This window comes from Megascapheus bottae, chromosome 4 (assembly GCF_031878675.1).
Source record: "Megascapheus bottae isolate mThoBot1 chromosome 4, mThoBot2.hap1, whole genome shotgun sequence".
Taxonomy (NCBI): domain Eukaryota; kingdom Metazoa; phylum Chordata; class Mammalia; order Rodentia; family Geomyidae; genus Megascapheus; species Megascapheus bottae.
The window spans coordinates 14,342,935-14,361,720 of NC_143512.1; the positions used below are offsets into that span (position 1 = coordinate 14,342,935).

The 18,786-nt window shown below is 41.1% G+C and overlaps 1 pseudogene; it reads right to left on the reverse strand.

The window, feature by feature from the left end:
- Window positions 1–14,701: 14,701 nt before the first annotated feature.
- On the reverse strand, window positions 14,702–17,971 carry LOC150064063 (proteolipid protein 2 pseudogene; annotated as a pseudogene).
- Between the last annotated feature and the right edge of the window lie 815 nt (window positions 17,972–18,786).

Below are 18,786 nucleotides of genomic sequence, written 5' to 3' on the forward strand. Positions count from 1 at the left end.
CTTCTGGTTTTTTGTTTATGTGGAACTGAGGAATTGAGCCCAGGGCTTCATGCATGCTAGGCAAGCACTCTACCACTAAGCCACATTCCCAGCCTGGGCCTTAAGCTCTTGCTTGTTGTTTTCTGTTTGTTTTTGTTTTGGCCAGAACTGGGGCTTGAACTCTGGGCCTGGGCACTGTCCCTGAGCCTGTTTGTGCTCAAGGCTAGCATTCACTTAAGCCACAGAGCCACTTTTGGCTTTTTCTAAGTGATTTACTGGAGATGAGTGTAGCATAGGCTTTTCTGCCAAGCTAGCTTCAAATCATGATCCTTATATCTCAGCCTCCTGAGTAGCTAGGCACTCAGCTTTTGTTTAACTTTTTTACTCAAGACTAGCACTCTATTGCTTCATTTACACAGGTGGAAGTGAATTCCAGCTTTTTGCTGTTAATTGGAAAGAAGAATCTCTCAAATTTGTCTACCCAAGCTGGCATGAACTGTAATCCTCAGATCCCAGCTTCCTGAGTAGCTAGAATTCCTGGTATTTATATGATAGGATTTTGGTCTCGTGGATTAATTACAGTAAGAAGTATCTTATTCTTCTCTTGATTCCAGAGGTCTGAACCTAAGTTCTTTCTGACTGATGCTGAGTCTCTTTTGTTTCTCTTTGGACCTGTCTTTTTCTTCTTTCTTCATGATACCTAATTTGTCACTCATGACAATCCTAAATCCTAGAACTGATCTCTCTCCTCTCCCTTGACATCTCCTCACCTGCTAACATCATCATGAAAATCTCTCTGAGGGCACCTAAATCACATTCCTGTGTCTGTAGTGATGGGGACAGAATCCAGGGCCTCACACATGCACATTACCACTGAAGTAAATCTGCCTACCCTTTTCCTATGGATTTTTTGTTTTTGGTGGTTTTTTTCCCAGTCCTGGGGCTTGAACTCAGAGCTTGAGTACTGTCCTTGGGCTTTCTCCAGGCTAGGTCTCTACCACTTGAGCCACAGAACCACTTCCAGCTTTTTCTATGAATGTGGTACCAAGGAATTGAATCTGGGTCTTTGTGCATAGTAGGCAAACACTCTTCCACTAGGCCAAATTCCCCACCCATTTCCCAGACTAAGGAAACTATAAATTCTCTCAAGGAACCAAAGAAAACAACACAACAGATTTTATTTGTTTATTTTTATTTTTTTATTTATTGTCAGTCCTGGGGCTTGAACACAAGGCCTGTGCACTGTCCCTGAGCTTCTTTTGCTCAAGGCTAACATTCTACCACAGCTACACTTCTGGCTTTTTCTGTTTATGTGGTACTGAGGAATCGAACACAGACTTCATGCATGCTAGGCAAGCAATCTACTACTGGGCCACGTTTCAAGTTACCCAACAGATTTAGAATCATAAACAAAGACTCCAAAAGGATGTGGAGGAAAGCTCAAACATTTTTTCATATCTCCCAGCACAGTCTTCCCACCCTATTGTAACCTCCTCAAGGGACATGCGAATGGAGTTGTTCAGGGATAAATTTAATGGAATTGGCGATTAAATACAGCTGAAGCCAGAGCATTAGGCTGACTGGGCAGAAGGCCGGAACCTATTTATTTCAAACTGCAGCCCCTATTACATATCTCAGGTTTTTATATTTTCATTTCCACATTTGAGCTTTGGCCAGGTCATTGAATGGTAACTCCTGGTCTGAGAACTCATATGCTTCCTGATGATACCTATTCACTACCTACAAAGGCAGTATATGAAAGGCTGGGAGGGAGGTTTGTGGAAAGGGTAAATCAGCACACTTCTGCCATGCCCAAGAAAATGTTATTGAAAAAGTCCTGATTTCAGCTGGGTGAAACACATGTTAAAACACATGTCTAGTGGGGCATGGTGGCTCATGCCTGTAATCCTAGCTACTCAGGAGGCTGAGGTCTGAGGATCGAGGTTCAAAGCCAGCCCAGGCACTGTAAGTCTGTGAGACACTTATCTCCAATTAACCACTAGAAAACCAGAAGTGGCGCTGTGGCTCAGGGGGTAGGGTGATAGCCTTGAGCTGAAGAGCTCAGGGATAAAGGCTAGGCCCAGGGCTCAAGCCCTACAACCAACAAAAAATGTGGGGAGGCTATTCAGTAAGTAACTGACGAGCACATCACTTGTCTCTGTCATTCTGTCTCTCTCTCTTTGCCAGTTCTGGGCTTGAACTCAGGGCCTGGGTACTGTCCTTGAGATTTTCTTGCTCAAGGCTGGCCCTCTACCACTTGAGCCACAGCACTACTTCCTGTTTTTTCAGTGTATGTGGTACTGAGGAATCAAAACCAAGGCTTTGTGCATGCTAGGCAAGCACTCTACCAATAGGCTACACTCCTGGCCCTTGTCTCTTTTCTTTTGGTACTAAGGATGAAACCAAAACATTGCATTTGCAAGGCAAGAGCTTTGCCACCGACCTACATTCCAGCCCAATAATTTGTTTTTTAAACGATTTTATTTGAATGAGCTATAGTCAAGAGTCTTGAACTCAGGATCTTGTACTTGTTAGGCAGTAGCTCTACCACCTGAGTCATGCTCCTTTTTTCTACTTTAGTTGTTTTTCAGGAATGATCTTTTTTTCCTTAGGCCAGCCTCAGACTATGATCCTCCTACCTAGTTTCATGCACTGCTTAGTTCACAAGCCTGGGCCACCATGCCCACCTCCTGATTGAAATCGTCTTTAAACTTTTTGCTAAGGTTAACTTGAAAATTTGATCCTCCCAATCTCCACCTCCTGAGTAGCTAGTATTATTATAGTAGCTAGTCACTGTACTCTGTCTCCAAATGTCTTAGAACAAGGATCAGGAACTAGTCCCATTCTAGAAATATTGAGACAACTAAAGTACTTGCTAAAGGGTAAGAAAAGTTGAGAGCTGGGAATATGGCTTAGTGGTAGAGTGCTTGCCTAGCATGCATGAAGCCCTGGGTTCAATTGCTTAGTACCACATAAACAGAAAAGGCCAGAAGTAGCTTAAGTGATAGAGTGTTAGCCTTGAGCAAAAGAAGCACAGGGACAGTGCCCAAGCCGTGTTCAAGCCCCAGGACTGGCAAAAAAGAAATTTGAAGTGTGTCTCTAAATATTTAGGAGCATCCTGATAAGCATTTACTATGCTCTTCACAGAGCAGAGAACCACTATGAAAATTGATCTTGATACATCCCAAGTAGAGTTCAGAGGAAGGATTCTCTCAAGCTCTTTACCTGTTTCATCCCACTCCATCCTCACTGTTAGTGGGTGAGGGGGGGTATTTCAATATAATAGTGTACTAAATTAAATTCTAAGAGATGAACAAAAGCAACAGGAGAGTAGCTTATAGAGGCTTTCCTGGAAGACTAAGAATCCCCCATTATCCTTTTAATATGAAGCCAGGTCCAGATCTCATAGGCCATAATGATGAATCTTGAGATGAAATAAAGGATTGAGGAAAGAGAGGAAAACAAAAGAGAATTATTATAAAAAGAGTGAAAATGAAATCTCTAAAACAGAATACTATCATAATAAAGAAGCCACTAGAATGAACAATCTTGTTCAGTTAACAGTCTTACAGAATATTAACAGGACACAAATACTTGAAGATTTTCATCCAAAGAGGGGGTTCTTTGGATATCTGGGTGGTTCTCTGAGCTTTTACTTTATTTATTTATTTATTTATTGTGGGTCATGGGGCTTGAACTTGGCCTTGGCGTTGTCTCTGAGCTCTTCAACTCAAGGCTATAACCTACCCTTGAGCCAAGCCCCACTTGCTGTTTTCTAGAGGATAATTGGAGATAAGAGTCTCAGTTCCTTTAGTGCTTGGGCTGGCTTTGAACCTTGATCCTCAAATCTCAGCCTCCTGAGAAGCTAGGATTACAGAGACAAGCCACCTCGCCCCGCTTGAGCTTTTACTTTAAAAAAGATCTAAATCTTGCCCAGGAGACTGTCTAACCATGACATAGCTGTTTCCCAATCAGAGCACAGAACTTAATGACTAACTACCATCTAATCATGGCTCATGGGTTCTTGCAGTTGAGATTTCCTTTATTAGTTAAAACCATGGAACCTCAAAACATTGCTCTATGCTAACAAAACCATTTATATCTTTACTTCCTTATTAGCACATCTGCCAGATGCCTGCGCAAAGAGCCATCTACTGCTAGAAAACACTACTTCTTCATTTTTTCTTAGTTGCCCTTTATTGCTCTATGCCTTCTTTTCCTACATAGAAGTAAGAGCTGTTATAATCATGCTCATTGTTACTACTATACTTGCAAATTATCCACAGTCATTACAGCTGCTCAATACTCTTAACATTTAGCAGAGAAGCTATCTGGGGTCAGGATCTGGGGAAAGGATTAAGATATGATTTATTTTTAATGGTTAATTATTTTTATTTTTGTCAGTTGTGGGCTTGAACTCTGGGCCTGGGTGCTATACCTGGGCTTTTCTGCTCAAGGTTAGCACTCTACCACTTTGAGCCACAGTGACACTTCCAGTTTTCTGGTGGTTAATTGGAAATAAAAGTCTTAATGCCTTCCCTGCTTGGGCTGGCTTTCTCAGATCTCAGCCTCCAGAGTAGTTAAGATTACAGGATTGAGCCACCAACACCCAGCCACATGATTTACTGAAGTGTGGCCTATGGGGTAAAAACAACAGAATTAAGGTAGCAGGTAAGGTCAGAACAGAAAGAAGAATGTTTGCAGCTTTGTGTTTGGCCCCAGCCTGATCCCATGGGGGACTCAGGTATATGAATGGTACCAAAGAATCATTCCTTCCTGAGGAAAAAGGGCTACTCTTTATACTACCTGAGCTAGAGATTCCAGGGGTACCGGTGGGGTTTCCCACTCACAGGAAACAATACTCTGGAGAAAGAGGCACCTGTGAATTCTAGAATCAATATAGAAGCTGGGGATACACAGATGTAGTAAAGGGTATTGGAACAGGATACCAACAGCATCCACTACAACTGCTGAAACACAATATCATAGATGGAGAAACTAAAACAACAGAAGTTTATTTTCTCACAGTTCAGGAGGCTGAAAGTCTGAGTCAGGGATGTGGGTGGAAAATGAGGTAGAGGAAAAGGAAAAGGAGGAGGGAAAGGAAGAGAAGAAGGAAGAGGAGGAGGGAAACACACCCTCTTCTGTTTCTTCACAAGGGCATTAATCCAACATACAACTCCTAGCCCACCCCCACTTAAACTAAACCAAATTACTTCTCAAAAGCCCCATCTGCACTGGGGATTAGAGATTCAACATGAATTTGGGATAACACAATTCAGTCCACAGCAGCTACCACTTTATAAACTGGTAAAACAAGTGTTAGCTAGATTTGCTCATTTAGAGCCATTTGTCTGCCAGCCATTTCCCTTCCCTGACTTCTGGGACAGGTAAACAAGAAAGGAATTAGGTCCTAAATAGGTGTACCAAGCCTAGGATTTTCCAATAGTTTCTCTTCCCTCTGTCTCTTAGGCCCTATTCCTTGATCCAGGAAAATCAGGCTATGAATAATTTATTTGCAAAATCAGTCCTTAAGCGGGGTGCAGTGGCTCATGCCTATAATCCAAGCTAGGTTTACTGAGGAGGCTGAGATCTGAGGATCTCAGTTCAAAACCAGCTCAGGCACTAAAGTCTGTGAGACTCTAATCTCCAATTAACCACTGGAAAACCAGAAGTGGATTGGACTAGCAGCATAGCTTAGTGGAAGAGTGCTCACCTAGTATGCACAAAGCCCTAGGTTCAATTCCTAGGTACCACATATTCAGGAAAAAAAAAGCTGAAAGTGGTGCTGTGGTTCAAGTGGTAGCGCACTAGCCTTGAGCAGAAAGTGTCCAAGAACAGTGCCCAGGCCCTGAGTTCAAGCCCCAGGACTGGCATGAAAGAAAGAAAGAATGAGAGAGGGGGGGAAAGAAAGAAGAGAAAAAAAAAGAAAAAAGAAGGCTGGAAGTGGGACAATGCCCAGGCCCAGAGTTCAAACTCCATGACTGACCAAAAAAAAAAAAAAAAAAAGTCAGTCCTTGGGAAGTATTCTGTACGTGACAGCTGAGTTGTCACCTACTTTGCTGAAACTTTGAAGTTTGGAAGCTGAGCCATTAACATTCTCTTCAGCCCACAGACAGTTCTCTTCAGTCCTTGTTAGTCTCATTTTCTTCCCTCCTGACTTTTTCATCAAGAGCAGCAACTTTTGGAACCTTTTCTTCTCTTCAAAGAGTTCTGGGATCCAGGGAGGCCTATGGCCAAGAAACTCACCAGACATCCCTGGATTTCCAATGAAGGTGGCTGCACACCGACCAGCTATGAAGCTAAAATTCCAATCACCCTTACTTACTTCACAGACAGCTTTAGGGTTAAGCAAAGACCAGCTAAAAGGCCTTCTCTCTGGCTTCCTGGGTAATCTGCAGTAGTTAGACCTTCAGTTATAGAAGTGATCCTGCTGAGTCTTACAGTTTATATCTACTTCAGGGATTTGAGCTACTTTGACAGGGAAAATCAGATAGAAGAGTCACAGGTCCTGCCCTCTGAGTAGAAACACATCTACTGCTCTTCCTCCATACTGAAGCTATTAAAGAGTAAAAGAGGACTCTTCATTTCACAGATGATGTCCTATAGTCTGGATATAGACAAAGTTTTCAGTGAGAGCACTCTTCAAACTTCTGGCATTTACTAAGAACTGCCATCTGCCCAGCTGTGTGGTTGTGGGTGCTTTGAAAATAGGAAGAATCTCAGGGAAGCTTAATTTCTACCAGCTCCGTAGTCAACAGATTTCAGATTTGTTGGGGTTTTATTTTATCCTGTTGGGTTTTTGTTTTTGTTTTTGTTTTTGGGGGTTTTTTTGGTGCATGTATCAGGCTGGGATTCCAGGGCCATATGCTTTTCATTTTCACTCAATTTTTTTGCTCATGATTGGCACTCTACCATTTGAGTCACACTACTAATTCAACTTTTAGTTGGTTAATTAGTGATAGGTTTCTGAGACTTCTTTGAGCTATGATCCTCCAGGTCTTCGCCTTCGCCTTCACCCTACCCCTTGAGCCATGGTGCCGATTTTCTGCTGGTTAATTGGAGATGAGTCTCACGGACTTTTTAGTGCTCAGGTTGGTTTGAACTGCGATCCTCAAATCTCACCCGCCTGAGTAGAGAGGATTACAGGCATGAGCCACTGCACCTGTCAGTCAACAGGCTTTGTTAAGAGGGCTTTCAGAGAATGAAGTCTGACAAGGTAATTCAGCCTCATCACCCAAATCTTCCTTTAACAGCTGCCTTCCCTACAAAGAAGCATTGGTTTCTTCCCAAGACCTTCCAGTTGTGAGGGAATCAAGCCATACTCTTTCACTGCCAGAACCTCTACATTTTCCTCTCTCTTATATCCTATAGTTACCTCAGGCATACAAGCACTCACTCCCTACAATTGCTTCTGCAGTAATTCCAGAGAGGCACATAAAAACAATCTCTTTGGGATCATATTTTATGAAACTCCTCTGCAGACAGGACAACAGTTATAGCAATGTGGTACAATCATTTTTATTCATGTCCCTGTCCCCTCTGGCTGTAGAGTTGGATCCAACATCATTCAGCATATCAGCTCAGGTGGGCCTAGAGGCACACAAAGAAGGACTGCTACTCCATCTGCTGGTTTGACAGCAACTCCAAATTGGAGACTTTAATTCTTTGTAAGGCAACTAGGAAACCAACATGTCTCTTTCCATGATAAAGGTATTCAGCCATTTTACCAAGGATGATGACAAATACCCCTCCTACTTTAAATCTAGACAGATAGATACAAAATACAGCTGGAAAACACAGCTGTGTCTCTCTGGGGAAGTCCTTCCTCGGGGACAAGCATTGCTCCATGGTTATAACAGAGACTTAAATATAAGAAAACAGCTTTATCTAGTGATTCTGGGAGAGGTCAGAGCTAAATTTAAAAATACTGATGAAATCAGCATTACATTTCTAGTATTGAGCCCTTCTCCTCTACTAGTGTCTTAAAGTGTCCTCCAGATGATTTAACTTTCCTCCAGGCCTATAGTCCATCCAGTCATCTTTATGCTCATAATTCCTTATTTATATTTTCTGACTGAAGCACAGAGAAGAGAGGGGTACATTTCATACTTAAAGACAATTGTTCTGGGGTTTTGTTTTGTTTTTGTTTTTTGGTTTGTTTGTCAGTTGTGGAGCTTGAACTCAAAGCCAGGTACTGTCCCTGAGCTTTTTTGCACAAGGCTAATGCACTACCATTTTGAGCAACAGTACCACTTCCAGTTTCCTGGTGGTCAAATGGAATAAGAGTCTTATGGACTTTCTTGCCCTGGCTGGCTTTGAACCACAATCCTCAGATCTCAGCTTCCTGAGTAGCTAGGATTATAGGAGTGAGCCATCAGTGCCTGGCTTAATTATGCTTTTTTTGACAGATGAAAGAAAAACAATGTTATTACCTACTCTTTTTTTTTTCTTGCCAGTCCTGGGCTTGAGCTCTGGGCCTAAGCACTGTCCTTGGACTTTCTCAAGGCTAGAGCTCTACCAATTGAACCTCAGCACCACTTCAGGCTTTTTCTATGTATGTGGTACCGAGGAATGGAACCCGGGTCTTCGTGCATGCTAGACAAGCACTCTACCAAACTCCCAGCCCTGTTATTACCTACTCTTACCAAAAACATTAGTTGGTTCCTGAAATCCCTAGTTTGACCATAGTAACAACACTGTTATTTGAAAGTTTCAGCACAGATTTCAATATGTAATATGCAATATGTAGTATATATGGATACTACATATTTTTGCCAGCAAAAAATGCTAATTTTTGTAGAAAACAGTTGAAAATCAGTAATGGAACTCCAAAACCATATTAAGACTAAATAAAAAGAAGTTGTTAAATAAAAGAAGGTTTCAAGCCGGGTCCATGTCTCTAATCCTAGCTACTCAGAATGCTGAGATCTGAGGATCTGGATTCAAAGCCAACCCAGGCAGAAAAGTCTCCGTGAGTCTTCCCTCCAATTAAGTACTCAAAAACTGGAAGTGGAGCTGTAGCTCAAAGTGGTAGAATGCTAGTCTTGAGCAAAAGAACTCAGGGACAGCACCCAGTCCCTGAGTTCAAGCCCCATGAGAGACTCTTCCCTGCCCTCCCAAAAAAGAATGTTTCAGGGCTACAAATTGAATCTAGGACCTCATGCATGGCAGACAAGCACTCTGTGTGAATGTATGTGTATCAGTCTTTCTGTGTAAGGTAGTACAGATCTCTGAAGAACTCATAAAAGTGACCCAGAACTTTCCATTTCTGGAAAATGCCAAGCCAGTTTGACACTGTAAGACAAATACAATATTCCCTGCCTTGAAAACTCTCAGTTAGAAATTTAAGGAAAGGGATCAGAAGCATGGCCTAGTGGTAGCATGCTTGCCTAGCATGCATGAAGCCCTGGGTTCAATTCCCCAGAACCACATACACAGAAAAAGCTGGAAGGTGCTATGGCTCAAGTAGCAGAGTGTTCAGGCCTTGGGCCCAGTGCCCTGGCCTTGAGTTCAAGCCCCAGGACTGGCAAAAAGAGAAAGAGAGAGAGAGAGAGAGAAAGAGAGAGAGAGAGAGAGAGGAAATTCAAGTAAACAGATACTATCAATACTCCCTTTTCTCTAGTCTGCAGATGAGGACACAACATTAAAAAATAAAATAAAATGGAAACACTTGACAACACAAGACTGAACAAACAATGATTTATCTAAAAAGGCACTGTAAGACTTTCTAACACTTATAGGCATCCAGAAAACCATTTTCCTGGAGCAAGATTAGAATACTATCCCCACTAAGTGAACTTAAAGAAATAATGGGCAGAGGGTATAGTTCAGTGATATAGCAATTACCTTTCATGTACAAGGCCATGGTGCAATCCCTGCAAAAATAGGAGGGAAGAAAGGAGGAAAGGAGAGGAAAAAGGAAAGTAAGAGACATTTCTCTCATGATTATACCCATTTGTCCAGTTACAGTTATAACAGCTATTCTTCAAACATTTTTTTCCCCAGTCCTGGGCCTTGAACTCTGGGCTTGGATGCTGTCCCTGAGCTTTGTTTTAAAGGCTACTGTTCTACCACTTAAGCCACAGCTCCACTTCTAACTTTTCAGTAGTTAATTGAAGAGTCTCACAAACTTACCCATCCAGGCTGGCTCTGAACTGGTCCTCAGATCTCAGCTGCCTGAGAAGCTAGGATTATAGATGTGAGCCACTAGTATACAGTCAAACTTCATTTTTAAAAACAATAAATATTATTAAAGGGGTCAAAAAAAGAAGACCTGTTTTCAGAGCTAAAAATTCGCTTTAGCTTAATATCACTTTTTTTTGGTCATTCCTAGGACTTGAACTCAGGATCTGAACACTGTCCCTGAGCTCATGCTAGCACTCTACCACTTGAGCCACAGTGCCACTTCTGGCTTTTTCTATTTATATGGAACTAAGGAATCAAACCCAGGGCTTCATGCAAGCTAGGCAAGCACTCTACCACTAAGTCACATTCCCAGATGGCTTAATAGCACTTAGATGTTACCTGGAAGAAAATGAGGCCCTCAACTTCTCCTACCATATTTTTCTTAACTACTGAAGCATCCTTTCTTGCTTCCCTCTGTTACTCTGCAGTACAAAACTCAACTACTGAAGTCAGCTACTTTTGCTTCTAGAATTTCTATGATGCCAAAGTCCTGTCTTACACTCTGCCCCTTGCCCCCAACGCAACTTCAGGGAAGATACAGTGACTTAGAATTCATCCTCACAGAGTTTCAGTCTGCTCCGTGTTTTAGTAAGTAGCACTTACTGCTGTTTTCATTTTTGCCACTTCATTCCTTTTCTACAGTTTCAGGATGAAATACATACACACCCACACACAAACTACTATACAAAGAAAATTATATACATGAATTCTCTGCCCCCTAGGAATATACAACTTAAGATGGCTAACATTAAACAGATGAGCATAAATACATAAATAGCAAAAAGCAACACTACACCAATCCATAAATGAACAGCAAGGTAAATGCATGATTGAGATGGGAAGCAAAGTCAGCCATAGCAATGACAGTTTACTGAATAGCTAGCAGGTCTCAGGTGTTGGGCTAAGATCTAACAATGAATTTTTGCAGAGCCAGTCTAAGTCCCTGCATACATAGAGATTTCAAATACCAAGGAGATAAATGCTGTATACATTTAAATACTAAAATGTAGTTTAATTAATATAAGGGCATAAAATACTGTGGAAGCTAGGCGTTGGTGGCTCATCCTTGTATTCTTAGCTACTTAGGAGGTTGGTATTTACAAAATCATGGTTTTGAAGCCAGACTGGGCAGACAAATCTGAGAGACTCTTATGTCCAATTAGCCAACAAAATGCTGGAAGTGGAGATGTGGCTCAAGTTGTAAAACGTCAGTCTTGAGTGAACAAGCTAAGTGAGAGTTTGAGGTCCTAAGTTCAAGCCCCAGTATGGGTGCAAAATAAAATAACCAGCTAAAAGCAGGACTGAAGTTGGGAGTCGAGGATAGAATACCAGTTGAGCAAGCAAGCCAAGTGAGTACAAGGTCTAACCCTGAATTCAAACTCCAATACTGCCAAACAGAAAGAGTGACAAAGAGGAAGGGGTGGAGGGAGGAAGGGAGGGAAGGAAAGTGCTGCAGAAAATAATATGCAGGCCAGATGCAGTGGCTCACTCCTGTAATCCTAGCTGAGATATGAGGATCTCAGTTCAAAGCCAGCCTGGGCACTAAAGAATGTGAGACTCATATAAAATTAGCCATCAGAACAAAAAGAAAGAAAGAAAATAATATTCTGGTCTGGTTGAGGTATTTTGGAAGTAGAGAAGCTTGTCTACACAAGTGACATTTAAATTGGGACCTGAGGGTACCAGACTCAGCTCAGTGGTAGAGTATTTGCCTACCATACATGAAGCCCAAGGACCCATCTCCAGAACTGCCAAAACATAAATTACTCATATAAATGTATACATGCATTTATATACATAAATATACATATATATAAATTTTATTTTCTAAATGTGACAATATATGTCTATAATCTAGCATTCAGAAGACCAAGGCAAAGGATCAAAAGTTTAAGGCTAACTGGGCTACATAGTGACTTCCAGGCCAGCCTAGATAATATGGTGAGACCTTGTCTCAAAAAATAAAAATTAAATTAAATAATAAATTAGTTAATAATAAATTTTGGACCTGAAAGGCTGAGTAGACTAAGACAAATGACTGATGGGAATAGTGGGGAGAAGTTAGGACACCTGGAAATACAGAAATAATACATTCAAGGAACTAAAATAAGATATTCTCTGGCTTGAGTGAGTCTATCAAGGGGAAAGGGAAAGAATTTAAAAGGATCAGTAGAAAGCTGAGATGATTTAAAATGCTTAAAAACATAGCAAATGGGGAGGGGCGGTGGGGGGAGGGTAAAGGGTACCAAGACATATGAAAGGGTATCAATGTATGTGAATTAATGCACCTTCTATATGGCAATTACAATTGCCATACATTACAATAAAAAAAAACATAGCAAATGCCCTGTGTAGTGGCTCTCACCTCTAATTCCAGCTATTGGGAGGTGATAATTAAGAGGATCATGGTTCAAAGCCATGAACCATAACAAAAACTTGTGTGTATTGACCCCAATGTAATACTAGCTATAAAGGAGGTATGATCACGGTAGACAAATCATGGCCTGAGGCACGTTTGGGCAAAAGCATGAGACCTTATCTGAAAAACAAAGTATAGTGTTTCAAGGCATGGTTCAAGTGGTAGTGCATTTGTCTAGCAAGTGAAAATCCCTGACTTCAACACTTCTCCCAAAAGGAAAACAGCAAGTGAAATTACAGAATCAAAGATACACAGGATTCACAAGGACTTTAAATCCTTTCTACCCAGTCCCTATTCCTAGATCAATACCAATAGAAGCCAGAATTGTTGGCATGGGGTCACAGGAAGCTGCTATAAGGGAACAAGTGAACTACTTACTGGGCCTCAAAGGGCTTATGCAAGAGAGTTCTTAGTTCTATTTCTGTGATACAAAAGTGTGATCTGGAGCAGGGATTCTGGTCAAGGTATCTGCATGAGGAACCCTCATTGAAAAGTGAAAAAGTTATTCACATTTATTAATCTCAGCTCCTTGGGAGGATAATTACTTTGAACAAGTCACAGGAGATTGATTAGTTCAAGAGGGCTTGGCTAGTCTACATTTGTAAGGCAAAGTCTTATTGTTAGGGACTGGGTAAGATAATCTGCAAAGCTGCCAAAGGACAGCAAAGCTAAAGTGACCAGTCCTCAGAGGAGCGCTAGACCATATTCTCTGACAAATGGAACTTGTACAACATAATCAGGGCACATGCTTCTTCCTAAGCTGACAACTGGACAAAGAGGCTTCTCTTGGTGACCCAAACCTGTGAAATACTCATGAGCGTAAGGCATGAAACCTAGCCCCCTCCTCCCTTCATTCCTGATTGTTACCATATAGTAGAGCTCAGGAATGATCCCAAGCCATGTCGTCATCCTCCTCCTCATCATTACCATCAATACCATTTATCAGTGCTTAATACGTGCCTTTACTATCTGTAGAAGTTTGGGATTCAAGACTGTGGAGGACTCTGCACTTAAGAGTCACAAATCAGCAGGGCGCAGTGGCTCACACTTGTAATCCTGGTTACTAAGCAGGCTGAGCTCTGAGGATCAAGGTCAAAAGCCAGCCTGGGCACAAAAGTCTGTGAGTCTCTTTATTTTTTTTCCTGGTAATGGGGCTTGAATTCTTAACCTGGGTGCTGTCCCTGAGCTCTTCAGCTCAAGGCTATCGCTTTACCCCTTGAGCCACAGCAGCACTTCCAGTCTTCCATAATTAACTGGAGATAAGAGTGTCACTGACTTTCCTGCCCGGGCTGGCTTTGTTTCTTTGTTGTTCTTTTGTTTTTTGTTTTTATTGTCAGGGTAATGTATAAAGGAGTTACACTCACATTCTTCAGGTAATGGGTGAATTACTTCTCACACATTGATACCCCTTCTAATGTTTTTGTCCCCATCCTCCCCACCCCCCACCCCTGCCCAAGCTGGCTTTGAACTTCAATCCTCAGATCTCAGTCTCCTGAGTATCTAGGATTATAAGCATGAGCTACCAGCGCTGGCTATGAGACTCAGGCAAGAAAGTCTGTAAGACTGTTTTTATCTAGTCCTAGGAGTTGAACTCAGGGCCTGAATACTGTCCTTGGCCTCTCAAGGCTAGAGCTCTATCACTTGAGCAACAGCACCATTTCCAGCTTTTTCGATATATGTGGTACTAAGGAATCGAACCAGGGTCTTCGTGCTTGCTAGTCAATCACTCTATTACTAGGCCAAACTTCCAGCCCCTCTTTTTTTTTTTAACAATCATTTATTATTTATTTATCCCTCCACATCTCAACCCTCACACCGAGGTTATTTGAAATGGGTCACTCAGATATCAGAGACACTCACCTCCCTCATTTTGTAGCTTAGGGTGGGCAGAACTGAGGTCTCTTAGATGTTGTCAGGAGGGGGGCGGCCCTGGGCATATTCATAAAGGTGATCACATTCAGGAGGATTGACAGACCGGCAGACAAAATTTTCCCAATAAAGGCACTTTTACCACAACAGGAGGTTGCGGAGTTGACTGGGTGGGAGTGTTGTGGGGACTGAGAGGAGATTTTTCTATAGAGGAATGATTTGCAGACCGCAGGGAGTGAAGTTCACCTACTCGGGGCCATCTGTGGGGTCTATGGGGGCTGCTGTTGTCTTTGCTGCCAAAGAGGGAAGGTGGAATAGGCATCATAGCCAAAGAGTAAAGCAGGCATTAGGCCCAGTGCCCCAGCAGCAATTTTGGAATGGCTTCCCCTCTCAACAAGGATCACAATGGAGGTGATTAGGTAGAGGATGGCAGCTATGAGGGCTCAGAAGAAATCTCTCCAGGGCCAGTTGATGAATGGTAGTTTGGTGTGCCAGTCACACATATAGATGAGAAACAGGACAGCAGCAATGATCATCTCAGTAACTGATAGGGAGGCATATGCTGATGTCAAGGCACTGAAACAAATCAGAATCACCAGGCAAAATAGAATCTCAGCAAATAGGGGCCCTTTTTAGGTATGCCAGTAGCTGGTGCAGGCTGTCCAACAGCCAGGGGCTGAGTAACACTCAGAATCCACTATGGTGTGGTCCCTAGGAGCTCAGAAGATCTGCTCATTGGCTCATGGATTTGAGGACACTCTGAAAGACTCTTACCTGCAACTAACCACCAAAAAGCTGGAAGCAGAGCTGCAGCTCAAGTGATAGAGCTCTATCCTTGAACAAGAAAGCTCAGTATAGAACCCAGGCCCTGAGTTCAAATCCCAGGACTAGTACAAAATAATAATAATATTATTAATAAATGTGGTACTTCCTAAACATGAGTTTATAAAACTGTGTCATTCCTGCTAAAATTGCTACAGTTCAAGTAATAATTAGATTAGAATGATTAAAATAAGAAAACAAAAATATAAAAGTTCTAATATTATTATGTGGAAATAAATATTCGAATTCAATCTATTCAGAATCTACAGAAAACTCCAGGAAACATTGAAAAATGAAGGCAGTTTCTCTTTTCTTGCTCTTTACCCATAGGCATTCCTCTAGGGGATTTAAGTAAATGCTTTATATGCCAGTCTTAACATCTGTAAGTTATGATGAAATGCAACTTTACAAAGTTTTTTTTCTCCCAAGGCTATATGTTAGTGCTCAGATTGATGGGATAATATAAAAGAAATAGATTTAATTACTGTTGTTCACATTGTGTCATAGTGGAAACTGGCAATACTGAAGTTGGTAAAACTGTGTCCTTAAGATGCTAAACATGGGGCCGGGAGTTTGGCCTAGTGGTAGAGTGCTTTCCTAGTATGCACGAAGACCCGGGTTCGATTCCTTGGTACCCCACATACATAGCAAAAAGCCGGAAGTGGTGCTGAGGCTGAAAGTCCAAGGACAGTGCTCAAGCCCTGAGCTCAAGCCCAGGATGGGCAAAAAAAAAAAAAAAAGATGCTAAACACATAGTAATATCAAGAAATAATTAAATCCCTTAAGGTGGGAACTGTGGATAAATGATGTTCTAAAAGTACAGAAGATCAAGATGAATTTGCTTCAAGAAGCCAGAGAAGACTTTCTAAGGAAGAGGAGACTTAAGCAGATTTTAGAAATAGACTAGAAATGGGGACTGGGAGTTTGGCCTAGTGGTAGAGCGTGTGCCTAACATACACAAAGTCCTGAGTTCAATTCCTTGGTTACCACATACACAGAAAAAAGCCAGAAGTGGTGCTCTCAAGTGGTAGAGTGCTAGTCTTGAGAAAGCTCAAGAACAGTGCCCAGGCCCTGAGTTCAAGCCCTAGGACTGGCAAAGAAAAAAAAAAGAAAGAAAGAAAGAAAGAGAAAAGAAAAAAAAAGGAAAAGGAATAGAAGTGCTGTATTTGGATAAGGCAGAAAAGAGCATTCCAGAGAGTGGAAAGTATGCATAAAGTACTGAAGCATGAAGAAATGGTGAGCTTTCAGGGTGGGGAGGAGAAAGGGTAAATAAAATGGCAGGAAAATAGATTCCTAGAGTATTCATGAGATTAATCCATTAAATTCACAAGTAGGTAAGACACTATTTCCAAGTTTCATAGTTAAGATTAACAAAGCTACTATCAGCCTCCTGAGTAACTAGGAATACAGGCATGAGCCACAGGAGCCCAGCTCTAATTCATTCTTATAGACCATTATTGATCCCTTCTAAAGGAATTGCTATTTGACCTCTCACTAGTCCATTTGACCTTCTGAGAGCACTCTACCTCTTAAAGGTTTTATCACTTCAGTACTACCACAATGATGACTAGGCAAGCGCTCAGTACAAAAATCTCTGATAAACAGACCATAGCCATACTACATCCAAATTAGAGCACAGATGAAAACTTGATTGCTCTCAGGAAAAAGAAAAAAAAAGATTTTCTGTCTGGAATTGGCCCCTGTAATCATTAAGGCTAGACTTCCCTATGATAACACAGGAGCTATTCATATAGTTGCCACAAAAGGACCTCTGAAATACACCAAAGGAAGGAAATCACATGTCATCTATGGCCCTATGGATGGAGATTACAAAGAAATATACTCAGAAACCTAACAACCTCAGGCAAAATCATTTTTCTCTTTGCTTTTCTCATTGAGGGCTTCTTAGAAAAATCAGTATCAGGTTTTCATTCCTCAATAATAGCCAGCTTCACAGTTTTCTTCTTCTACCAAATGAGAAACTTAAAAAAAAATACAGTTCAATATCCATGTTCTAGGAGTCTGGATAAAGTTTGAAACTTAGAAGAGCACAATTTCAAGTTGTCCTTGGGATCACTTTTCTCAGGCTCTATTCCTTCCCTGCTTTTGTCTGCAAGATACAGGTATTGCATAAGAGGATTATATTTGCCTCCTAAGTACAGTATATCTTTAATACATAATAATTTTATGTAAAATATAGAACAAGAAGAAAATAACCCTCAAAACTCCAGAGGGTTTTTCCTAATAATATGCTTCAAGATTTATTGAAATGTCTAAATCTCATTTTCAGTACATTAAAGATCTGGATTGCAAATGTACAGGTAATGTATTTTGTGATGTACTTCTGATAGAATCCAGAGATCAGGGAGAAAAGATCATTACTGGTAGCTACTTTAAGGGTGAGAGGAGGTTTCAGAAAACTGATGACAAATAAAGAAGGAAGATAATTTGGCCTTAATCTTCTAATAAAAAGTATATTTGGTTTTGAAAAACAATCATGGAGACTCACATTTTTGTGTTTAACAACCACCTTGAAATTGGCCTGCCTCAGATGACAGCATGATTCTGGGCTACCTTTGCCTGAATGATTTACAACATTCATGAACTTGGCAACTACATCAGTTTTTCTAAACCTGGCACCCAACACCACCTGCATGTTAAGTGAAGATTTATGATTTATAAAACTTACCTCATTACGCAGATGTACATGAATTATCTTATACATATAGTCTATAACTCCCAAGACAGATAAGAAGGCAGCCATGTCACCAAATTTATGGCTCCTTCCAGTTGAAGTTGAAGTTTTGGAGAAAAACTAAAGAAATAACTGGCTCTTTGGAGAAAAATAGCCTCAACTGATGAAATGGCTTAGAGCCCATCACAATGTCTTATGAACCAAGAGGCTAAAGACAAACGTCACTTTAATCACAGCACTAAACTGTGGCTGTGTTTTGAGTGCTGCAGTAATAGGGAGGACCTAAGTGACTCCTAGGATATCAAATTCTTTGGCAGTTTAATTTTTCCCCCAGTATGGTATCTGAGGACTAATGATGATGATTTCTTATCAAGTAGCCCAGACAGACCCATAGATCTAGACTTCAGGGAAGATAGTTCAATACCCTGTTGTATTTAATGGCTTCCTGCATAAACCCTCAAAAGTCAAGAAAATCAAAGTAAATAAAATAGAAAAAAGGGATTCAATGTTATAAACTCACTTATCCCAAGAATGAGTAAGATTGTATAGACAGAAATTAAAATGACAAGCACATAGGACCAGACTGGCATGCATGCAAAAAATCTTTAGACAAGATAATGCTAGCTGTGGGAAAAAAAAAAAAAACTCACGAAGTGACAGGAAAAAAAAAAAGAACACAAAGTAACAGAAAAAATACTACTGAGATTTTCAGTAGTATAAAGCTAAGTGAAAACAGTGAAACTCTAAGTAATTTGTTTTCAAAGCCTCCTATCAATCAGGAACTAGACATTCTTACATAGCTACTAACTGCCCT